Source organism: Anoplolepis gracilipes, chromosome 7 (assembly GCF_047496725.1).
Source record: "Anoplolepis gracilipes chromosome 7, ASM4749672v1, whole genome shotgun sequence".
Lineage (NCBI taxonomy): Eukaryota > Metazoa > Arthropoda > Insecta > Hymenoptera > Formicidae > Anoplolepis > Anoplolepis gracilipes.
Window position 1 is genome coordinate 7,386,814 of NC_132976.1, and position 24,391 is coordinate 7,411,204.

Consider the following 24,391-nt stretch of genomic DNA (forward strand, 5'->3'; position numbering starts at 1 on the left):
CATGAAAGTTATTCAATTTTTTTTAGTACGTTTGTAAATTTAACATTGAAACTTAAGAGACTCCGTGTTTTCCATCGTGTAAATGAAAAACATTAGAAAATACATGTAATAAAAAATTTATTTTAAAGAAAGTTGTGTATTAAAAAATTTTGAAACTATTCTTTTTACTTGGAATTTGAACAAAAAAACCTAGAAAAGCAGGGAATTTTCAAGGAATTTTTTTACAAGATTTGAGTAGACACCCTGACAGATGTTATTGAATATATTATTTTTTCATTTTTGCGTTTCATTGTGGCGAATAAATTTAATCGATAATAGATCGCTTGAGCGAGCTATCCAAGGATTTATAAAATACTAGGACTGATTTTCAGCGGAGTCACTTCGCTTTTTGATAGCTTAGAGATGTGGCAGGAGGTTTCTTTCTCTCTGGTCACGTATCGCAAAGGGAAAGGTAATAAAAAAAGAAAAAGAAGCGAAAGCGGAGAGAGATGGAAGGGTGGGAGATATATGCGAAGTCCGTATGCCTCTTGGGAATAATGGAACGTCGATAGATCGCGGCACTCTTTCCCACATACTCTTTCTCAAATCTTTCCGACGAATTGCAACCGGATCCGGTAATCACTTGTCCTAGACGCAGCTGATCCTGAAATTGGTTTTTTATGGGTAACGCCGTTTATCATCTCGAGCAGTGACCAAGGGAAGGGAAGGATACGTGTCTGGCGCACCTAACCCGTTCGAACCTTCCTTGGTAGAGGGAGGGTTTGGTTTGAAAAATGTTACTTTTCCAAGTTAAAGAATAGCCTATTTTTGTTCCGTATATCATTGGGGAAGTTTTGCCGAGACGCAGGATTATAGCCTACAATATCGTCGGCAATATTACGACCTATAGAATTAATGAAAATAATAGACCTTGAGGGATGTTAGATTACGATGTAAATAATGGTAGTACAAACAAAATGCGATAAAAGTTCTATTATTTTTATTTCGTGATTAAGTGCTCAATCAAATCGTGATTCTCTTATCGTTTTATTCATTAAGTCATTAATTAATTAAGCTACAATGCTACGAAGCATAACAAGTTTTAAAGTTAAAATATCCAAGTTGTCTGCATTTAAACAGAAAAATTAATAATATTAAAAGTTTGTTAAACCTTACTGTTGTATTTGAAACATTTACCACATTGTCTATTTTAAACGTTGCTGCGCTTTCGCTCTTTAAAACAGAACTTTGTTGCTTTCTCTGGCAAGAACTGAGAAAATGACTTTCATAGAGAGTACAAAGCGAAGGTAAGGTTGAGATATTAAGCAGTTGACTTTTCCATAGCATGAACTTGAAAGTTAACACCACACGCTGCCGTAGGCGACACGCTTCTCTCTTTTCCTCGATCTCTTTTCCTTCGCGAAAGAATCTCTGTTTAACCACGACGGAAGGTAATGAAGACTCGTATGAGAAAGCGAAATGGAAAGTGCACGCCGCCGCGGGAGTGCATTTACGATGAGCTAAATTGCGTGTCGCGCCATCCTCACCCTATCCCGACGTCCGTCTTCTCGCGAGGGTTGGTTGCCTTACCCATCGAATGACGGAAGGTAATGTATCGTGCGCCCTAAGGGCACGAGACGACTGAAGACAGATTGCGTAGTCTATCGCGTCGCGGGTACTGGTGCGTTATTCCAGGTAACCGCTCGGTTTTGCAAGGTCGAAAAAAATATTGAACGTTAGGGAATTGAAATTATTCATTTATTTCACTTTCTGGAGGTTTTTATCAAATTGTCTATCGCATCCGAAAATTGATGTTGAATATCTTATTGTTAGTATAGTTTTTACTTCGTGATTATAATTCGTGGAATAAACGATGATTAATATTTTTATTTCTTGCTTTTATCAATATTTGTAATCAAGATATGAAAGAAAACTGCGAAATTTCTGAAGCTAATCTTGTTTTTTAAATCATTTTCAATTTTAGAATCTTTTAGCGCTTGCCTGGATATTTTATATATGTATAGATATATATATATATATATATATATATATATATATTTTTATGAAATATTGAAATCTTTCTTTCTGTCTCTCTCTCTCTCTCTCTCTCTCTCTCTCTCTCTCTCTCTCTCTCTCTCTTATTTTCGAGTTGCCCAAAATAAGTAATCTTCTTTTTAAAGCCAGGTTTGAATGAAAGCAATTTAAAGTCTTTTGAAAATAACATTAAATTTTAAACTATTCAACTAAACTTATCTTACGATTACTTTAAGGTCATAAAATATAGAACTGGAATTGAGAATCTTATTCACAAAATCAAAACTTAATATGACTATGAAAATATTTCTTGAGAGAGATTTATTTATATATAATTATTTCCATTTCACTATTTCGACAAAACGCTTACTTAACAAAAGTTATACGTAAGACTTGTTCTTGCGCTATCATCTTAAAATAGCACTCGTGTGTGCTCCATGAAAGTAAATATGCCTATCTTATTTTAAGACAAGTTTGAGGAAAGATAATATCTTGAAGTACACATTATGCTTTCATTATATACTACGGCAAGTTTGTTTTAAAATTTTCTTGTAGTATCTTAGTTTTAATTATGAATACCGTAATGTATGGAAAGGATGTGTATTAATTAAAATGTCTGCATAGACTTTACTAGACTTAATTTAGATAACTTGTTTACATTGATTACTATACATATTGAACAGCAAAATTATTTATATCTGTCTTTAATTTATCTTTGTCTTCATTTATGCATACGTCATGAAAATGACAAATTAATGTCTAATGTTAATCAAGATTCTAATTTATAAACGACTGTGTGTCTATTAATATATCATATGTACATGGATAATTAAATTCAAATTTCAAATGTATAAACTTTTCCTCAGACAATATTAATGATACATCTGCTCTTAATCGTATTTATGTCAAAAGTTACTTGTCTTCGTATCACGCTATCGCGCGATTAAGCGGCTCTTCAATATTGTATGTGTATAATTTTCAACACTGCTGACAAGAGACAATGAACAACATATTTGACTAGTTGATAGATTTAGTAAATTTGGTTTAAATAAAAAAGAATAGACTACTGATAGATTAAAAAAAAAAAAATTTCAAACTATTTTTTTACGTGTCAACAACAACCGCGATATTTTGCAAACATGACAAACAAAATCTGTCACGTGATATTACGAGAATTATAAATATATCTATCAAAATAAATGGCCGAAATTATTTTATATGACTATTTTTATTTGACTCGTATTGCGCCAATAAACATGACAAGATAAAAAAAGAAAACAATTTAATACTATTCTATATTTGATATTTTTCTATAAATATAGGGTATCCTGAAATTACATCGAAGAAAAATTTATTTCGGATTGGTAAAAGCTTGAAAAGCTAGTAAAAATAACAGACGGTTTTTGAAAAATGTTACTTATGATTTTTCAATTTTTACTATTATGATGTATGTTAGTTTTTTTAAAACAACATTTTTTATAAATTATAAAAATTCATTTCTAGAATGACTTTAGTCAGAATAACAAAAGATTTTTTTTAAATGTATTATTTTACAAAATATTTATTTGTCACTATTTTCGTACGTTTGTCACAATGTTCGTGTGTGAACATTGCGAATAACGTACAATTAGGTCATCTTCCAATTACTAGCAGGTCAAATCCATGAAAAGAAAAAAGTATTAGCTGAGCAGTTTCAGCATCAGATCTCTTTTCTGGCGTAATGCCAGCGTTCATTCCTTCTGAAACTTGCGAATTGCTCTTGCATGGTTACTCTTTTCTTGTAACCCACAGCAGGATCTCTTTTTGGGTACGGCTGCAATATGAATAAATATGGAAAATGTTATATATCGATTATTATAATCGAATTTACACACACACACACACATATATATATATATATATATATATATATATATATATATATATATCGGCGCAATCTGCTATCATACAGAAATGCAATCACACATTACACATGATTCTATGTAAATAAATAAATTAAAAAATTTAAATATATATATAAAAAGTTACGCACATTTAATTTAAATTGCATAGATTCAATTTTTTTTATATGTAATAATATTATTTCGGTAAAATTATTTTAAATTAATTATATTTGTAAAGATTTATTTTTTATTAAGCGCGAAAGAGAGAGAGAGAATCAAGTAAATATACAAAAATATTTTTTGCAACTGTATAATCCAATAATTTTATTTTTATCACTACTTGTACGCGAATCATTTAAGTGATCAAGTCAATACTACCTTTATCTTCAAATGCATGCTCGTTTTGTCGCGAGTAACTTTAACAAAACGGATACCTAGACATTATGCTTTGAAGAAGTCAGATTTGCATTTCCCGCGATTTGCAAACTTGAATAGAAGTGCTCGATCCTCACTCGCGTTTCGCGTTCAAGAAATACGCTAAGTGGCGGCTCTCGGAACGCGTTGGTGGGATATTATTCGGCAAGCCAGCGACAAAGTGGAAGTTTCGACATCCCACAGGTTGGTTTCGCGCGGGAATACAGAAAAGGTCTTAGGGTCGGATTAAAGGATTGCGTCGCTACCGCAACGGCTATGGCAGATTGGCGGGCTCTTGAACGTAGACGAATGAAGGTGCGGATCACTTGGGTTGTATGTCTTTGCCAGGTATAGCGGCGAGTCATTTGAAACACGGAATGCCACTTACCCCTGTAGTAGCTTCCATCTTGTAAAATGTATGTACCGGCTGTGGTCGAAATGGCAGTGCAACTTCGTTGGCAGAATGACTCTCCGTGGAAAAACAGGTCGGGAAATTAGAACCTCAAAAGCGAGCGTTTCCGAAAGCAGAATATGTATATATATATATATATATATATATATATATATATATGACTGATTGATTATATACTTTGCGTATATAAATGAATTGATTATAATTATATAAACGAGTGCCAAAAATATTTTTATGAGTTTCTCTACTTGATTTTCTTAAATAAATCTCTCTACTTGTGATTTAATAAATACGAATACTTTACATATATTAAATATTTAATTTTTTTAATAGTAAAATTGTTGATAAATTATTATTATATTACACATAGAATTAAATTGTTTTCTTACGTTTTCCTCTTGATTTATCTAAACATCGATCGGACATTACATGCTGTACGAAAAAGATAGAGTACAAATGCGTTTAACTTGGAAGAATTAAGACACGTCCATACCGTCTTCGTGATTGATTTCAGTTTGTGCACACAGTTCGTGCACACCACCTACGTGCCGTATTGTACGTACGTTCGTGGAAAATAATTTCGAGCAATTTGAACGTTTCGAGTTACGATCGGTTTCGGCAAGTTCGCGCGGCAGTTCGCGGCCCGTAGAGAAAGTTCGTTCCGTTCGTTTCACTCTGCGCGCACGTGTCTCTCGTGTTGCCGGTACGCTTGTTCAAGTATCGCTATATACGCGGATCAATGATAAATCGTGACAGAACGATATACGGCTCCGGTGTATAGGATGGTATATACGTACGACGAACCGTGTCGGATAAAGTTATCAAAAGCAACGAGCGGAGTGCGACCGCCTGACCGGGCAAAAAAGGAGCCACGACCAGTTATTGCGAAAGGTCTCCGTTGAGCAATTCCATCTCGGAGAACAATCCGCCTCGCATTGAGAGACGCTTCTTCCACACAGAGATATTCTTTTTTCTCTCTATTCTTCTTTTTCCTGTTACTCTTAGACTGTCGCAGCGGGTAAGGATATTGAGATAGCGTATATACAGCGTACGGCCGAGTATCGTTCCTCCGGGATTGTGTCATTAATTCAAGATTCGGTCGCGCGCGCCATTCCTATCGGTCGCAAGTATTTTCTATGCTAACGAAGAAGGAGAAAATCTCGTGTTTGCACAATCACAGAAGCGTGCGCGGTTGTATCAAGACAAGAAAACTACGAGAAATTCTGGCCAGGTTACGAATTTGTTTCGATAGATTCAATTGTTCAGATTAGCGTTAAAATATTTACTATAATTGTAAATATTATTGTCCTCTAATTTACGGTGGAAGGTATTAAAAAGTATAATATTACGTGGAGAAAGATGTATGCCTACGAACATAATTATTTAATGAAGAATAGTTAAATTTTTGATCAGTAAAAGTATTCTCACGAAGAAGATGATGCCTTAATTCAATAATTAAAAATTTATCGTGAATTAAGGAATATTAAATTTTGTAAGTTATAATTTTGCTATAAATAAGATTTATATAAAAGAGAGGACATAAAAAAAGACTCAATTTCCATGAATTAATAATAAGACATGTGATACTACAAATGTTGATTATGTTAAAATTAATATTGATTATGTTAAAATATTCGTTTTTTGTGATAGTAAAGGAAAAGTGAGAATACGTTTGTTCCAAAAGCGAGGAAACACATATCAGTAGCTAGCATGTCAGCAGTTATATTTTTACATTTATATTTTTACATACTATTAAGAAAAGATTAATTTAACTTTTGACACTAGTAATAACACCAATAAATATTATACTTTAACAATGTATGGGAATAAACGAAACGACTTTATTAAATATGCCATTTTCATTATACATGCTCATTATTGCAGTTACGGGAATGGTCACGCTGGAAAGCGTAAAATAGTCTCTCTCTTCCGGTAAGAATAATCCTTCTTCCCTACCGTGGGGGAAGGAAAGGGGGGGGGGGAAGAAAAGGAGAAAGAGGCAGAATAGTAGGGTAGGAAAACCGCAGGCGGGTTTGTCCTGATAAAGTATTATCATTCCGCAAGTTTCCATGCAGGCTCTCCGTAATGAAATATTCAGCTCTTCGTAATCCCTATTCTACTTCCTGCTATGGTATTCTCTCCGACCTGTTCTCGGGTGGATATACTTGCCGCATCCCGTTGCACGTCGAGAGTCCACCGCGAAGAAACTCGGTGCTTCGTTCATCGGTGTACTAGAAATTATCAATATCTCGCGTTAAATCATTCACGCGCGTTTAAGTTACGAAATTATAGATAAACTCAATAATACAAGGTAATTTTCATATTATATCGTCGCATTGCTATTTGCATTTTTAATTAAACATTTACGTTCTTACATAATATTTGTAATAAATTATAAAATACAAATTGGAAATACTTTAAAATCGCACACATTTTCCTTTGAATAAATATAAATTATATTTATTTTATAACAATATATGAAATAATTCCTTAATTCGAAATAATTTTTTTAAATAAAACTTGAATTCAAACACAGAGAGGCACATACACACATAAATGACATTGTTTTTTACAAATTTTTGGTGCTAAATTCTTTACAAAGTTTTTTATTTCAAAATACGATCATTTTTATTTAATAATTAATTCTATTTTTTTTTAAATTTTCATTTAAATTTAAATTCTGTCAACATTTTAATTAAAATTAAATGGGTCATAAGATTTTGTTATCTATTTTTGCAGAAATTTGCAGAAAAGTGATTTATTTCTTGCGTATGTTACACGAACGTTATCTAATTAAATGTAATTACATTTTCAGCCATATTATCGTGATTATAACATTTATAAATTTATATAGTGATGTTCATTTGATTAACTTTAAAATTTAATTCTAAATCTTTAATTATCTTTCTAAAACTTAATTCTGTTCCAAATCTTATATTTTTAATTTCTTATCATTCAAAAACTCTATAAACGTTTTAATTTTTTTCCGAAAACTAATATAATACATATTAATCAAAGAACCTACAAATAAAAGGAAATGAATTAAAGTTATCTTGTTAGCTTAAACAATTCGCGTTTCGCGTGTTTAATGTTGCGAACTTTCATGTGTTAATTCAAGCGCAATTTTAGCCGATTAATGCACCACTAGAAGGTATTTGGAAGAATGTTTAAACATTCATTGTAGCCGGAGTTCTAATCCACCACCGCCGATCTCCCTTAGTTCCTCGGTTCTGGCTGATCGCCAAATACTCCTATATACATACATGCTCATTCTTTTTCGTAATATCAATAAATTGTAGAAGTTGGTAAAAAGAAAGTTTACCACGTATAGTCTATACTATAAAGCGTTAAAACTATTCTCATTCTTGTGTGTGGAAATTTAGTTATGATGTTTTTTTACGATTTATCTTTCCAATTCTTTAAAGATAGGAAATTAACAATCACTTTTTCTGAATAACATAAAAGGTTTTCTTAAATTTGCCACTATGTGATATGTATGTTCAGTGAATAGCTCGGTATTTTCTGTTATCTACACATATTTTATGCAGCATATATTGTGTATATATATATATATCTTTGGCTATCGATTATGATAAAATATATAATGCCAAAAATTTAGATATAATACAAAAAATATTTATTTTATAATTATATTAAGAATATTAAGGCTTATTGGAAATATAAGATATTCTAAGGGTTATTGCAAATCTTAAGGCTTAATACATATCTACAAAATACTATTTTATTTCTATAACATTTTATTAAGTGCTATATAATTATTTGTAAAATTTACAGAATTAAACGTTTAAACGTTCGTCTATCTTCTTTAAAAATGTTCGAGCGCATTTAATACAGTGGTCGTTACAGTTCGACATAAAATCCGGGAACTCAATTGGAACAACCAATCGTCGCCGAATGAACGAATGAAGCATTAAATTTCGTTCGGACATGAAGCGGGCGATCGAGCCTACCGTAATAATAGAGATTGAAATTTTCAAAAGCTACTTGGCGAATGGACCGCAAAAATCAAGCAAATCTATTAAGTCTAGAAAGTTTAATCGGATGACATTTTTGATTTAATTAATCTCTCTAATTTTGTTTTAATCTCTTTATAATTGTGTTTTAATATAACCGGTTTTAATATCTCACAACTTTGATTCAATTTCGCTTTTTCTGTACATAAACCAACACAAGCAACAATTGAAATTGCGTAAAAATAATATCACCAGAAGCCTGAAAGAAATCTCGATATCTTCTCGATGTACAATACGGTAAACTGCTGAATCATTTCAACGAGTGTCGACGCCTGCGATGCGATGCATCTGAAGGTAACGTAGAGAAAATAACAAATCGAATTCTTGCGAAAAATTTCGAGAAAATCGAGCTATTTATTATTTTCCAAAGGATTGAATTACAACGAGTTAAGAGGCTTTTTGAAATAGTCTAAGGATTACTAGCAAAGAAATCTAAATCAGTTTTATCGTTATCGAAGTAAAAGAGTTGAAAGCGGAAAAGAGATTAGTTAAATATATAATGCTTTTTTCTTTTTACATTGGAAAATAATATCTTTGACACAAAGAGCGTATAATAAAAGAAATATATTGATATTAGGTGATGCTTTGTTAACTTTATATTTTTACTTTTATGTCAACAACATGGAAATATTGTGGCAGCAATCACAAAATATTTGAAACATTACTAGCAACCATAACATGAAAAAAATTGAGATATCACACTGAAGAGAAAAAAAAATGATTCGAAAATTAGATCTATCTGTTATAAATTGAAAATGTAATTAGTTCTCGAACTATTTATCATATCCGGCCATTGTCATGGGAAGAAAACAATATTGGCGGCTTGAGACGAGGCAAACTTGAACGATTAATTATTCAAAGTATTAATATCAATCAGGAGCGATAATACAGAGAGTGGAGTGGATGTGAGTGTTATTAGATCGCACGACAAACGAAGTATAATAGGAACAGAAGAAACAGGCAAAATCCCGGAGAGCTATTTATCGGAATAAAATATGGTCACACGATACATTTAGAAGCAAAAGCGTTGAATTAGGCCACGCAACTAATTGCCTGAGGGGCATTATTATGAAATAAATGAGATAGCAACGAAGACAAATAGAATATAGCTCTCTCTCTCTCTCTCTCTCTCTCTCTTTCTTTAAGAAGGAGAAAGAAAGAGCGCAAGCGATACAGAGTGACAAAGGCATGGGTACGCTAAAGAAAAATGGGAAAAAAGCACCAACGAATGCGATGGAAGACAGGGCTGAGACTGTAAAATTTTTAAAGCTTCTCAATTTGTTTTCGGTAGCAGCCAACGCCTTCCTCGTCTTCGTCGCTTTTGCTCGAATACTCGTCGTTTCTCCAACCTCTCTCACTGACAATGTATATTGGCGGTGTATATCCTCCGGAGAAATAAGCCGAGTCATTTCTGCCACTGATTTCTATGCCGCCATTACCCCGAGATTCTCATTCCTTTTCTTCACCTCTTGCGTCCTTCTACGCCCATTCCCATATCTATCTCCTCTCTGGTGGAAGAGAAAGGTGGGCTGCTCCGTAAATCCGTTACGAGCTTCGTACCGCTGCCACATGTATAAAGTGATCTCGAGATTAATTTGTAAACGTTAACAGCGTACTTTAGAAACAAATAAGAATAAGATACATACAAAGCAAATTAAAAGAATGTATTTTTATTTTTACATACGTTTGTTAATTATATTATTTGTTATGATAATATTGGTTGTGTAAATTATAACGCATATTTTTATCATAATTAGAAAGATATTACAGTCTAGTATTCTTTTGTTAAATTTGTTGTATCTTTTAATTTATAAATATTGTTTGTAATTTCGCCGATAATTTATCTATTTTGTTTTATTTATGATTTATTTTATTTTTATTTTTTATTATCGAGTAATTTTGCCTAGTTCTTTTTAGCGAGGATCAGATATATACATTAACATACATGTATGTTAATGTGATATTCTTATTTTAACAGATTTTAGAATACATCTCGTTTATATATACGTATTATGTTCTGGAGCAATTTATGTACATATTAGATCCGCGAAAGCAGTTTCGAGCAATGTCTTATCAGCGTGCGGTCAGCGCAAATTGCACCGGCGAGATACATATCGGAGGCAGGTGTAGCTCGTCGCCGATAAAACCGGGACTGTGCACTGTCCGGAACAAATGGCATCAACAAAGCGTCGAATAACGCGAATACTTGAACAGAGACATGTCGTGCCACGTGTTGTTTCGCGGATCTAGGACGACACACGGTAGATGAAGTCTCGCGATCGATGTTTACCCATCGTTTATGAAACTCTACGGCTGGATTAAAATAGACAAATAAGATTATTCGCGATTTACCTATCACGTTAGAGTATACTTAATTATTCGTAGAGATTATATTTAATGAAAATTCTTATGCTCATGTGCTAATAAATATATTTCGCAGTTAATTATTTTTATCGCAAAAATTACATATTTTCTTCTATTATATATTACTATCTGCGAATTAATTAATTTTTATTAAATTTTGCATTAATTATTACAAAAGAACATGAAAAAGGATATTAAGAACAAAAAGTTATTGCTGCTTTTGTCCAATTAATAAAATAACAGATATTAGTAATAATATTCATTAATATATACGTTATAAAGTTTAAATATTATAAAAGTACTTGAACTTATAATAATGCCCGTCTCTCTTTCTTCCTCTCTCAGAATCCTTCAATCTGCAAAATTGAAGAAACACATTTATTTTCAAGATGTTTCTCTTCAAGATTACTTTTTTTATTTTTGTTATATTTTCAAAAGTATATTACATTTGTAGAGGCATAATAAATAATGTTTATCTTTATACTATAAAGTGACACTTATATAAAATATTTCAACTAAATCATTATTTTTGAATTTTTTTTATATTTTCAAAAGTATATTACATTTGTAGAGGCATAATAAATAATGTTTATCTTTATACTATAAAGTGATACTTATATAAAATATTTCAACTAAATCATTATTTTTGAATGAATATTAAAAATATTTTAACGAAGAGAAAATCAAGTATGAAAGATCAATACTTTAAGTGATACATAAATATAAATAAATCGAAACCTTTTCATGACAATGCTTTATTTAACAGCATATTAATACTCGTAAACAACGTTTGATTATTTTGCTATAGCGCATTACGCATATTGCGCGATCGATAAGTTATAAACCAAGAGCGTTCTGCATCATCGCAATTATAGATGAGCGAATTGGCATATCTATTACCAGATCTCAGTTTCTGGCAATTATGTCGCGCACGTCTACGTCTATACGGCACAGAGCAACGAAATTTTGATTACTGCAATTTCGCGATTGCTCGTCGCGAATTAAATTCGAGTGTACCCCATTTAGGATGATAATGTCTCGGTAATAGCGATCGCATCACGTCTGCACAAACACATATGTGTACGCGACGCTCGAGTACGAGCTCGAATTCGTTACAATGCAACGGTGAAATCCATGTTCATAAAGCACAACACACTCGGCAAACATTTACGCTCGCCGGAGCTGTTAGCGAACGCTAGCTAGGATACAGAGATGTGCATTATAGCGTGGCAACCGGTTTCGGGCAATAAAGTACCTAGGGATCACATTGTACGTAAAATAAACGTTTACCAAGTCTTATAACGTCGTTCCTCATTGTTTTGGTTATTTTAAAATCTTGAAATCCCAAATTTAATGTGCCGATGGGACGTACGCGTTTCCATATGTTTTTCGTGTCAAGGTTTGCCATATCAAAGAAATTACTGGCATTATTGGATATGTAAGCAGAATTTGTTGATATAATCTACAACCAGGTTAAAACTAACAATAGTTACATACATTGATAACATGTATGTATGTATTAAGAGTGTCTATACATCAGATTATTGTGTATATTTATATTTATATACATTTATTGAGCAATCTCATTACTTTGATTAACAATAATTATACAAACAAAAAATTAATGATAATGTCTGAAGCATATACTTATATATTCAGTTTAATATAGATAATCTTTCTATTATTTATTTAGGTTATTAAAATTAATTTAATTTTATTATATTTATTTGTATTTATTATATGTTTGTATTTCGATATTATCAACGCGCGTATTAAACAACAGTAATTTCATACATTACTCCAGAAAATATAGTATTGAATAACTCATCGATGAGATTGCGCATATGTGAAAACGAGTTGAGTATATGTATAAAAATATTTGAAATTTGTCGACTAATAATGCATTTGGAATGGTGGATGATTATTTACTTAGAGTTTATTTTTCACATTAATAGATGAAATTAATCACTTGCAAAATGTGTTTGCAGTAACACAATAATAATAATTAGAGCAATAGTAAAATATTATTTTAATGAAAGATGTTAACTATATGAAAAATATAGTTATAAAGTCACAGCACAATATATAATATCATAGATATTTAACATGAATTGCGAATGATTGTAGAAAGTATAAAATATATTCGAGCAAAGAATTTCTATCTTCTAGATTCTAGATCTATACAGATTAAGTTAAATACTTCTTTTTGAAATCGGTTTTCACAGAGAACGCTTTAATATTTATCGCGAGTTTTTCAAGCAAAAAATCTTAGGTATTATACGAGATAAATGTTAGCAGGATCTTGAAGCTTCAGACATGCTGAAACTTCTTATCGATTCCTTAATACGGCTGCGTCTCCAACACTGTCTGTCTATCTCGTTGGTAGAGTACCGTGAGAAGAAGCACACACGTCGATAATCTATTGGAAATCGTGTCGATGAACTCGGCGAAGTAGGTTAATAGCAAATAGTAAACGAGTTCATCGACTAATTTTTCGAAAAAGTTTGATTTATGAATATTTTCGATAATATGTCTGAAAGTTTTTCTTCATGAAATTTTAAAGTTGGTAAGAATAGACCGCGACTTTCTTTAAAAAGCGAATAATCACTTAGTATATATTATGAAAATATTCTGCATGTAAAAGAAAATATATAATTTAATAACAGAAAATAGGTGAAAAATGATATATTGATATTTTATTATTCATTCATCTCCATTTTCGTATACTATCAAATTGCATATTGGTGTAGATCAGTATACGTACACACAAATATATGCAATTTATTCAACAATTATTTGATTTGAACTATTCTTATTTTGTGATAAAAATAGGTTACGCATATTTCGCTTCGCTTATAGTTGTGGTTTGCTGCAATTGCTTTTCGACATCAGTGATCTAAGAGGACATGTGCATGGAATCTGCAAACGCGTGATTGTACCGGCGCATAATTACACATCGTTGCGCAGGCGGGTCTCCTGATTGAACTAATTTAACCTCCTAATCTATCTATCCCATCCCCTCCCAATCTCAGCTAGCTAAAACCACAGAGGGCGATGCGCGCGTCATTGGAAGCACGGCACGAAATCGCGTCGATAAACTGCATCAGGCGTTTTAGTGATAAATATGAGATTTACGTGTATTGAAATGCTTTTTAGAAAGTGACACTTTCCAAAATGAGAAATAGAGATCCATTTTTTTTTATCAAAATTGTACATAGAGTATTTCAATCGGTACAGATTTTTTTAAAATAAATTGGTTTTTTATTTATAAAAAAATGTATATACATCTTTTTTCGTTAATTATTAATATAAAATATCCGCATATAAATTTTGTATTATAAGTTTATTAAAAAATATCAACTTTTTTTGCAGAAGTTTCTTAGTTATGTCAATAAAATTGTGAGCACAGAATATTATATCACAATAAACTTTGAGAATACGTATATATTAAATTGTCGATATTAAAATACGTTAATTTAATTTACTAAAATACATTTTATTTAATTACCATTAAAATATTCACAGATTTAACACTCAACATTATGATCATCACGAGAGAAAATACATAATTAAATTGATGATACATAATTAAAAATGTAACGGAAAATTGTAGCACATTATTTTTCCATTTGACAGTCGAATATGCGCTTGTCTCGCGTATCGTTGATTCAACGTCGTAATCTGCCCGTTTGCCCATCTCACGAGCGGAACATCGTGCGAAGCGATATTCGCCTGCGCGCAGTAACCGTGCGCGGAAAATCGCGTCGATAAACCCCCGGGGTTAGCAATAAACGCGGCTCTCGGACGTGAAATATATGCAGCGCAACGACAGGCAGCGAGAATTTCGCACTGTCGGACTTTTTGTCATTAGCAATCTGATTGCGAGTTCATTGCACTTTACGGCGACCCGATGTGTTGTATGCGCTTGGCGATTATTATCTATTTCGCGGCGCGGTGTGTTTTATCTCTACCATTAAAATTTCTCAACCGTTGTCTCGTTACATCTTGTACTTCTTCATGTATATTTTTTATTAGCCGTTTGTCACAATAGATGCTAAAATTATTCATTTTTACCGATTGGTCGCTTGTCCTAAAATTTCGCTGTTCACGCTGTTCACGATTGATGTATTTACATAAAAGAATAAATCTAATGAGTAATTTTGAATAATATATTTATTGTAGAACCTTGAAAGAATTAGAAAATTTGTGAATACATATTTCTTCTTATATCTAAGAAATAAATGTGTAATAAAACTAATATTTTTATTTAGACAAAGGAATTAATTTCTTTTTAATAACCAAACAATTACTTGTGCATTTATATTCTTGATGAAATGTCATTAAAATACCGCGTATTAATTTTATTCGCGAATTTTACTACGCTGTAGCGTATTATTCTGAAAGAAACGAATAACTCTTTTTATTAACGTAACATAGCTGTTTATTGTGCGCGATTTAATTGCTAATTCATAGTTGCGATATTAACCGGGATGTCATCCTGCTCTTTTTCAATATATTTCATTCCGCAACACAATCGGTTGTAATCTGAATAAAGTTGGCCGACGTGACGCGGGATGGGAGCCGGCTTTTAATCATGTTTTTATCGGCAACGAAATGCGCACGGGTGCGTTAACATTTTGACGAATCGCAGATGCAAACGTGATTCAAACTGGCTCGGCCACGATATTTCACCGCGCCAGGTCGCGCTTTAGCGTTTTAAGGGACAAACTTTTCAATTACCCGGTCACTCGTCACCGTGTGACAGTTTTAACGGTGCGTAATTGATACCGCAGGGCGTCCCGACGCTGCCTGTTCGCTGTCCGCGAAATTTCGTTCCGCGTCGTGGACATTTTCAACAACGGGTAATTGATGCCGCAGTTTTCATCCGCTGTCGAGCTTGCAAATTTCGTTCGCGTCACGACCTGCTTAAGGACAACTTCCGCTAAACTCGCCGCCATCCTGGCTGGCGCGCGCCTCGTTAAAAAAGTTTGACGGTGGTTGAGAGGGAGAAGGGTTTTACACACACACACACACACACACACAAATGCCGCTAACGTAAAGTAGAATATATCACCGGCGCCATGGAAATTCACAGGGAACTGGCTAAATGTTAAATACCCATTAATCTTACGGGGCAAGATTAATCCGACACATTTTGACCGAGCAAGCCGCCACGGCGTAACTGCTGAAGAATGCTGGCAAATGTTTGCGATATCAATCACCGCGATGCGCTCCGGCAATGCGCTCATCGTCAATATCCGGAGTCCACACGATCTCATAATCATAGCAACTATGTATTTTGCATGAGAAACGTATATGTTGTGTAATTGTGTATATTTGTGTGTTAGTGGCGCGCGAGATTCTGTTACTTATTAAAAGCTTTAATTAATTTAGTCAGGTAGGGTTTGTAATGTGCACATATGTTGTGGGGATATCCACACAATTTATCAGAATCCGCATAAATTATTATTAATTTCTATATTTTTATAAATAAAGGTTTTTGTAGATATTGCCGCGCCTTTTCAACACGTGATGCAAAATTAATGTACGTTTTTGTACTCACGTTGATAATCTTTTTCAGTTTTATATCGTGGCAATTTTACAAAAATATTATTATATAATATAGCTATTCACTCACTGATTCTTTTATCTCCTTTTTTTATTGAACAATATATTCTAGATTGAACGTTATTGCTGTTAGTATCCAATACAAATAAAATTGTTAAGTCAACAAATTACATAAATTCATTTATAAATAGAAAAAAAGCAAAAAGTTGTATCTTTATCTATATCTTTCACATACATATGTATATGTTTCTTTTAGTAAAACGCATGGATTAAATATGTAAAAAAATACAGATTATAATATGTGGAACATAATTCAAGTTCAAAAAATTAACCTAACCGTTTGCGATAAAAGAAACGTAAAATAGATTTTCAACAACTCGTGCTCGATAACTTTTTCTCTATCGTCATTGATTGGAATCTACTCCTCCTGATAAAATCAGAGTTTCAAGTCACAGGTGGGTAGGAAAACGTTGGTTTCAATGTTTAATGTTACGAGCGCTCGTTAAATTGTTTTAAAGCAAATTTTACAAGTTTAATTGTATTCTTTACGACGCGGGCGCCGATTCTGGCCATGCAGGCAGTGTGTATCGGGGTCAGCAGCGAAGTCAAGATAACATGAAGTTTCCTCTCTCGGAAAATGGCCGTGTACACGAAGCTCGCAATGAGGGAGGAAAAGTTTTGTACGTGGCATTTGTTAAGGCGGCTTTACGATAGAAGCGCCTCGTTTTCACTGAGGTACCTAACTTTTCCATCATGCTTGGCCTCATAGGCAGGCGACTAGATCGTTAAGTAGTTATTTTGCTCATATGCTTTGAGAAATTGTCTGTATACATGACATCATATACGCTACTGTCGGCGTCGCGTTAATTAGTCTTGCTTTGTCAACTATTTGCTGAATTTATACATATATTCCAGCTTCTTTCATTTTCTTGGGTTACAAAGAATAATGGCTTGTATAAAAGAATGTGTAAAAAAAGTACACATCATGAGAACTCGATATATTATATATTCTGATTGCTATCGTATTTTCATGTGTTTAAAATCGTAATTCAATATTTTAACACTTTAGATATAATTCGATAATTGTATACTTTATTAGTGTAATATGATTACACAGTTTTAGATAATTACTCGATAATTATTTCATTAAAAATATGCATATCTGTTTATGTAAATATCGTTACAATAATATTGAAATATTTTCCGAATCATATTTAACATGTATCATTTCGTAAAAGCATCAATATTAGTAACAATTATTCTATGAACTGCGATATATTACTATAATTTAATTCTGACGTTACAATTGTTGTACAAACTCATCGCGCATGGTCTTTATGTAATTATTTGTTGTAATAGTTTATTGAATGGAATATCAAACGGTTCAATATAATTGCAGATATTGCATGTAGGAATTATACTGTACATATCATAAATGCATTGGTTGATCTCGTTAATTATTCTTAAGAGATTGGTGCGCGTGCGCGAAAATGGAGTGAAAAAAGGACGCAATCGATGACGTACGGTCTGATGATAATACGTGTCCACTATTTTTACATTACTGGTCGCTGACAGTGCAGCCCCTGCCCATTAACTAGAAGCAAATCTTTGAGGAACATTGAAGCACGAGATTGTAGCTCAGCTTTACGGACTGTTCTTATGTACAAGGTGATTAAACGTTTCTCGCGTGAGATCTGGAAGTCTGCTTTTTAACGACATATTAATTGTTGAATTTGAAAATGATTCCACTATTTTGCAATCATATTTATGCAAACAAGAAAAATAAAAGTTTCTTAATATAAGTTTTCGTCAAAAATTAATTGAGAAAAAAATGATGGTACGTTCAAAAGCTTTTTCAAGAGAAACTACATTTTAATTGAAAAATTAAACTGACTGTAAAAATACGAATTATGCTTGCATTAAATATATACATATATGGATATACATAAAACTTAATAATAAATAAGTATCTAATTCTTTTGTGCCGAAGAAACGGCATCTTTGGATAAAGTTTCGTTATCGAAAGATAGTTTTCTCGCAGAATCGAATCAGTTGCTGGTTGCTTTTTGCAAATCATCGACCTATCCGTATAAAAAATCAGGTGAGAACCACTCATGAGGATGCCGTGTACGTAGAAGAAGACGATAGCCATTTTATTCGCACGTGCAGTGCAAGTAAGGACGAGCACGAAAGTTCAAACCAATGTCAGGAAACGAATTCCAACGGAGTTGGATAAGGGTATCTCCCGACCGTGGAACATACGTTCTCTGCAGAGGGCACATACAATCGTCCGTGGTGTCGTCGTAAAATTTCAATTTTCCCATATCGCGATATCTACAACCGGCGGGAACGGCGTAAGCTTCCAGATACGGCCGCTCCCGCATGCACACCCGGTATATGACAGTGCGGTCCGAAGCCAAGGTAGTGGATCGATACCAAGGAGGAGTCGTTCAATCTTCCATCTCAGAGAGGGAACTTAAAACGCATATTATGGAGGGAAAAATCGTGCAAAGCAAAAAAGCAAGATGTTTACTGTAAAAAAAATTATTCTTTGATCTGGCAATCACAAACGGCGATAAAAGATGATCCTAATAATCATACTTGTAGCTTGTAAATCAATGCTTGCTGAAATTGGATTATTTTAGATATATTTAATCTTAAACAGTGAAAACGTTCCGCTTTGTTAGATTTTATCAAAAATATTCTTGCTTATTAGATATTATTAGAAAGGGTCGAAGAGAAATTGATTTCATGTAATTTAATTCTTTACTATTTTGAAGATTAACCACAAGCAGATGATATGTTTGCCACGAATATTAATGAAAATAAATCCGCAACGGCAATTAAGCGGTAGTCGGATTAGTATGCACATATGAATTAATAATAATAAAGTGTTATCGCGTATGACAATTAAAGAGGCATAAAAATAAATTTTCCAGCAAAATATTCAGAATATTCTGAAAATCGTTTTGCGAACATTAACGTTAATTACATTAGTAAATTGATCACTTCGAAAGCGCTAATTCTATTATCACTTCCCAATGCGTAATACCGCGTTCATTGCCGTAGTCCGTAGTGGATTATGCGCAAAGCGAATACAATCAATATAATCCGATCCAATCCCGATTCTTAAAACTAGGACGAGATAAAGCGAGGAAAATCATTCCGATAACTTATCTGAAGGACTCTTTAATGTCCTGAGTCATCAGTCGAACGATCTGCAGCCGAGCTAAGCTCACCTCGGAAAAGGAGGGCGCGGCATTTTTTATCAACCGACAAGATAGCTACTGGAAAGATCACAAAGAAGCTCGATAAAGCCCCATCGTATCTTGTAGTACACGGGATGCAAATTAAAAGGAAAAATGATATTTTTGTGAAAGGACTTTAAAGCGGTATTATTTTAAAGTGATTTCTAATATAAAGGTTTGCAACATGGAATATATTGAAAATTACTCGTCGACATTCGACAAACATTACAAATGATTGATGGAATAAAATTGTTTCTAAAACAAAGTAATTTTATTCACAGCAATCGTAGATTTGTGTAATGTGAGAAAGATTTATTAAAATAAAAATTGTAACATATTAATTTAATTTTGAAACTACACATTATTCAAATATTACAACGTTATGACAAAGATAATATTTACATGTATATATTTAATATTTGTTTTTAAAAAAAATTATGTTTTTTTTGCACTATGGTAAGATAAAATATTATTTTCTTCACAGAAATTACTTTTTTATTGTTGTTTATTATTATATAATTATTTAAACTCTCATTTCTCTTTCCAAAGATCTGTCTATACATGATATAGACATTTCTAAATTATTTACTTATCTGATTTAAATGATAAAAAGATCAACCATATAGATATTATAATATAATCATGAGATGAGATTTAATTAGCTTACACTTATAGATTACACTTTATATGGTCTAAAAAATAGGAGAAAAATAATAATCTAATATACTCTATATTAAATCTAATATATAATCTGTTCGTTGAATTAAAAAATTTAAAGACAACATCTTTTTTTCTCTTAATGATAGGAAACGTCGAAAATAATGCTGTCAATTGCATGAGAATATCTTTAAGGTATGGAATAATTTTCTTAAAAGCACCGCTTCGGTTGAGAACTTCGCTTCTGTATGTAAAAAAAAATAAAGTATCATCAACAACTTAATACGAAATTCTTAAAGAGAATTACTTAGCCAATATTACTTAAAAAAGTCGAGTCTCGTAAAAGTTTAACGGCAACATTTTAGAATTCACGGCAAGTTAAATGCCGATAGAAAAACGATATCCGAATATACATAATGTGGAGGCGATGCTCCATTATAAATGTTATACACCGAGTAATATAGATGTGCCTACGCGCGCACTGTCTATCTTTAGATCTGAAGCTTATTTACGCAAAGCGTGGGTATATTATTACAATATACGTATACACCGTAATGAGCGTGCTTCAGTGCGCTAATTACGGGTTAAACGCCCTTGCAGATGATAATCGTCATCATTAGGCAACTGGTCAATTAATACTTTACGTAAATCAATTAATTGAAAAATTAATAATGCGAATCAATATACATAATATATAATTTATCCGCTGGAAATTAGGGCGGACTAGTTGATAATAACTATTAATAATTAATAATTAACATCGTATTTATGCCGTATTAATCCGTTCTTCCATTATGCTTTTTATTGAAATAATTATTACATTCTCATGTAACGAAGACGTATCCAAAATAAGTTCGAGTTAATTTATTATTGACACTTTCGCTATTTAAGTCAATTGATTAAAATTTAAAGTTTCTTTTTATTGCATGCGCGAAAATTTTAAATTTAATGAATAAAACAATAAAAGAATTCACCTACTATATCATACATTTACTAAAAGTTCAGTAAATTTCCAGTAAAGTTTGATATGATAAATAAATTTGCTATTCAGTTTGGTCTGGTACAATCAGTACAGGTTGAATTTATATTCAGGATCTATTCTAGACCAACGAGATTCAAATAATATATTCCACAATAATACACAAGTGATAAATCATCCAAGTTTCGAAACGAGAGATATGTGACCATGTGCATCATATCTTGATTTGCCGGAGATCAAATAACATTTATTGTCCAGCGTAATTAATTTCATTAGTCAGTTATTAAACTGACTTACACAGACTAATAACCAGATGTAATGTGATATTTTCATTAACGAGAAGGTATCCGGTACTACGAATATTATAAAAAAAAAGAAAGAAAATTTGTTGAAAAATTAGACTAATTATGGTACTGTTTGATTTTTACAAAAAATATTTATGCAAGGATTAAAATATTATTTTGATCAATAAAAGTCCTGTCACTTTTAATATTAATCACTATTATTATTAATAATCAATTCTAATTTAAAAATTAATGAAAGCCAGATTATATATAGACTGTTGCAAATATATACAAATTAAAATATAATCGATGATCGGTTAATAAACAATGCCAAACTGTTATCATTCAAAATCGAGATAATTTTCAGATATCGAATTGCGTGATATTAAATTATCGTATAATTCATGTAATGAAACGTTTTGAAAATACATTTGAGCAAGATTATATTACTCGTCTATGTTTGGTTGTCTGCAATCGTGTCACTTCGTTTTTGGTAAAGGGACAAATTATCCTGTCATTTCATGTGGAGCTGTATTAATAACTACTTGAACACGTTAGCAGAGATAGTCAGTTTTCATCGAAATATGGAATTATCATGGACTGCATATAACTTGCACAGTTGCGATAGAACTTATGATTACGATCGGCAACGCTTAATTGTAAAACGCATATACGCTTTAATAACAACGTACGAGAGTACAATTTCCTATTTCGTCATGTTATCATTTAATGCTATTTCCAATGTACATACAACGCTATTGTAAATGTTAACATTTTGTTATCAGTTATTTAATACTTCTGTATATCAATATAAAAATCAAGAGATGAAAAATGCTACATTTTAAAATCCATTTTAATTATGAAAAAATTTCAATGCTGTTTATAATTGTTTAAGTTAAAAATTTTATTTTATTCCAAACTAAAATATAGAATAATAAGTGATTAGTCTTTAAAAAAATAAGCAAAATTTTTAAATGGTTATTATTCTATTATTGTTTTATAATAGTGATATATAATAAAATATGTATATTAATATAAAATATTATAAAAGATAAATTTAGTAAGATAATAGAAGAAAATAATCGTTTGTGAAAATATTATGATAATGACACTGTAGAATTTTGTGAATGTGGCTGATTAACTTATAATATGTTGTACAATTGGAAGATATTTGTGTTGGCAGAAATATTCTAAATAAATAAGGAAAGTTGATGTTTGGCAAATAACTTCAACTTTTGTTAATAACTGTCATTCTATACGTAAGATAGCTCTGTTTGAAACACAGAATTTTTATTATAATAGGGATGACTACAGAAATGGTTGCAGAAATGCAGACAGGTGAATTGACGCGCATGAAAGTTTAGGATTATCATAAATCCTTTTATTTTAGCAAGTATTTAGAAATTATATTTTATCATATTTATGAACTGTTTCAGTATTATTTTTAGCTATATGTTTCATTAGTACAGTTTCATTAATACAGTTTATATTTTTTCATGAGATTTTTAGATAATCTACAGTTGTATTGACATCAATCTTAATTTGATATCTCTACTTTTATCTTTTTCCACATTATTTATTATTACACTGATAATGAATAAATATATAATTTTAATTGTTTGATGAGTCAAGTAAGCTTTAAATAGCATGTTAGGTAAATAAAATTTTTCATTAAGACTCTAATTTGCGATATTATAATTTCGAATAAAAGGATGATCCCATTAATATCTCGTAAAGTTAAAATTGCACAAAAGTTCGAAACGGTGTGTGCTGAGTGGCAGTAAAAAAAAAGAAACTATTATATCAGATAATTATGGCGAGAAGCGATATCGACGAATACGGACGTTGGTTAATAACTGCTATTCTCGCTTCATTATAGGAGCCGCAATTCGCTTATTGAACATTTAACAGTGGTCACGCCGCAGCATGACCTGCATAGCATTAGAAGAGGATATTGAAGAATCGCGAGATTTAATATCTACTTACACGTTGTCCATTTTCTGCCAACAAAAATATCAACTTTCCTATTAAACAGCTCTGTAGTTAATGATTTCGCTTCCGCATATGGCATAAATCAATTCACTATAGTAAACAAGCGTCGAATTAGATAGATTTGTGCCATTTCTGATGGTTAAATTTATCATTTATAATCTAAACATAATGCATTTGCACCTATATAAGCCGAGAAAATTATAATAAATATTAAATAAATGAATTATATATGTAAAATCAATATAAACTGACATTTATCTACTTTAAACATAATATAGCTAAATTTCAAACTATATAAAATTTTATTATTAGTTAGAATTTTTTCTGTCTTCCTAATTACAAGATTCAAAAATTTTAAAGTTACTCTATTCATTTAGTTTATTCATTAAGATTTTAGAATTCCACAGATCGTTATCCAGTTGCACGTTGTTACGTGTCAAATACCCGTAGCATTATTTCAATTGTGACGTTCGATCAGTTTACCTGTCGGCGATAAGGGTATTGAGTTTCCTATTAAACTACTTTTCGATAATGGTTCGCTCG

The 24,391-nt window shown here is 31.9% G+C and overlaps 1 protein-coding gene across 6 annotated transcripts in view; it reads left to right on the forward strand.

Annotated features, from left to right (window-relative positions):
- Dpr12 (defective proboscis extension response 12) overlaps nucleotides 1-24,391 on the forward strand; it is a 253,352-nt gene that overhangs the window by 72,703 nt on the left and 156,258 nt on the right. The window lies entirely within an intron of this gene.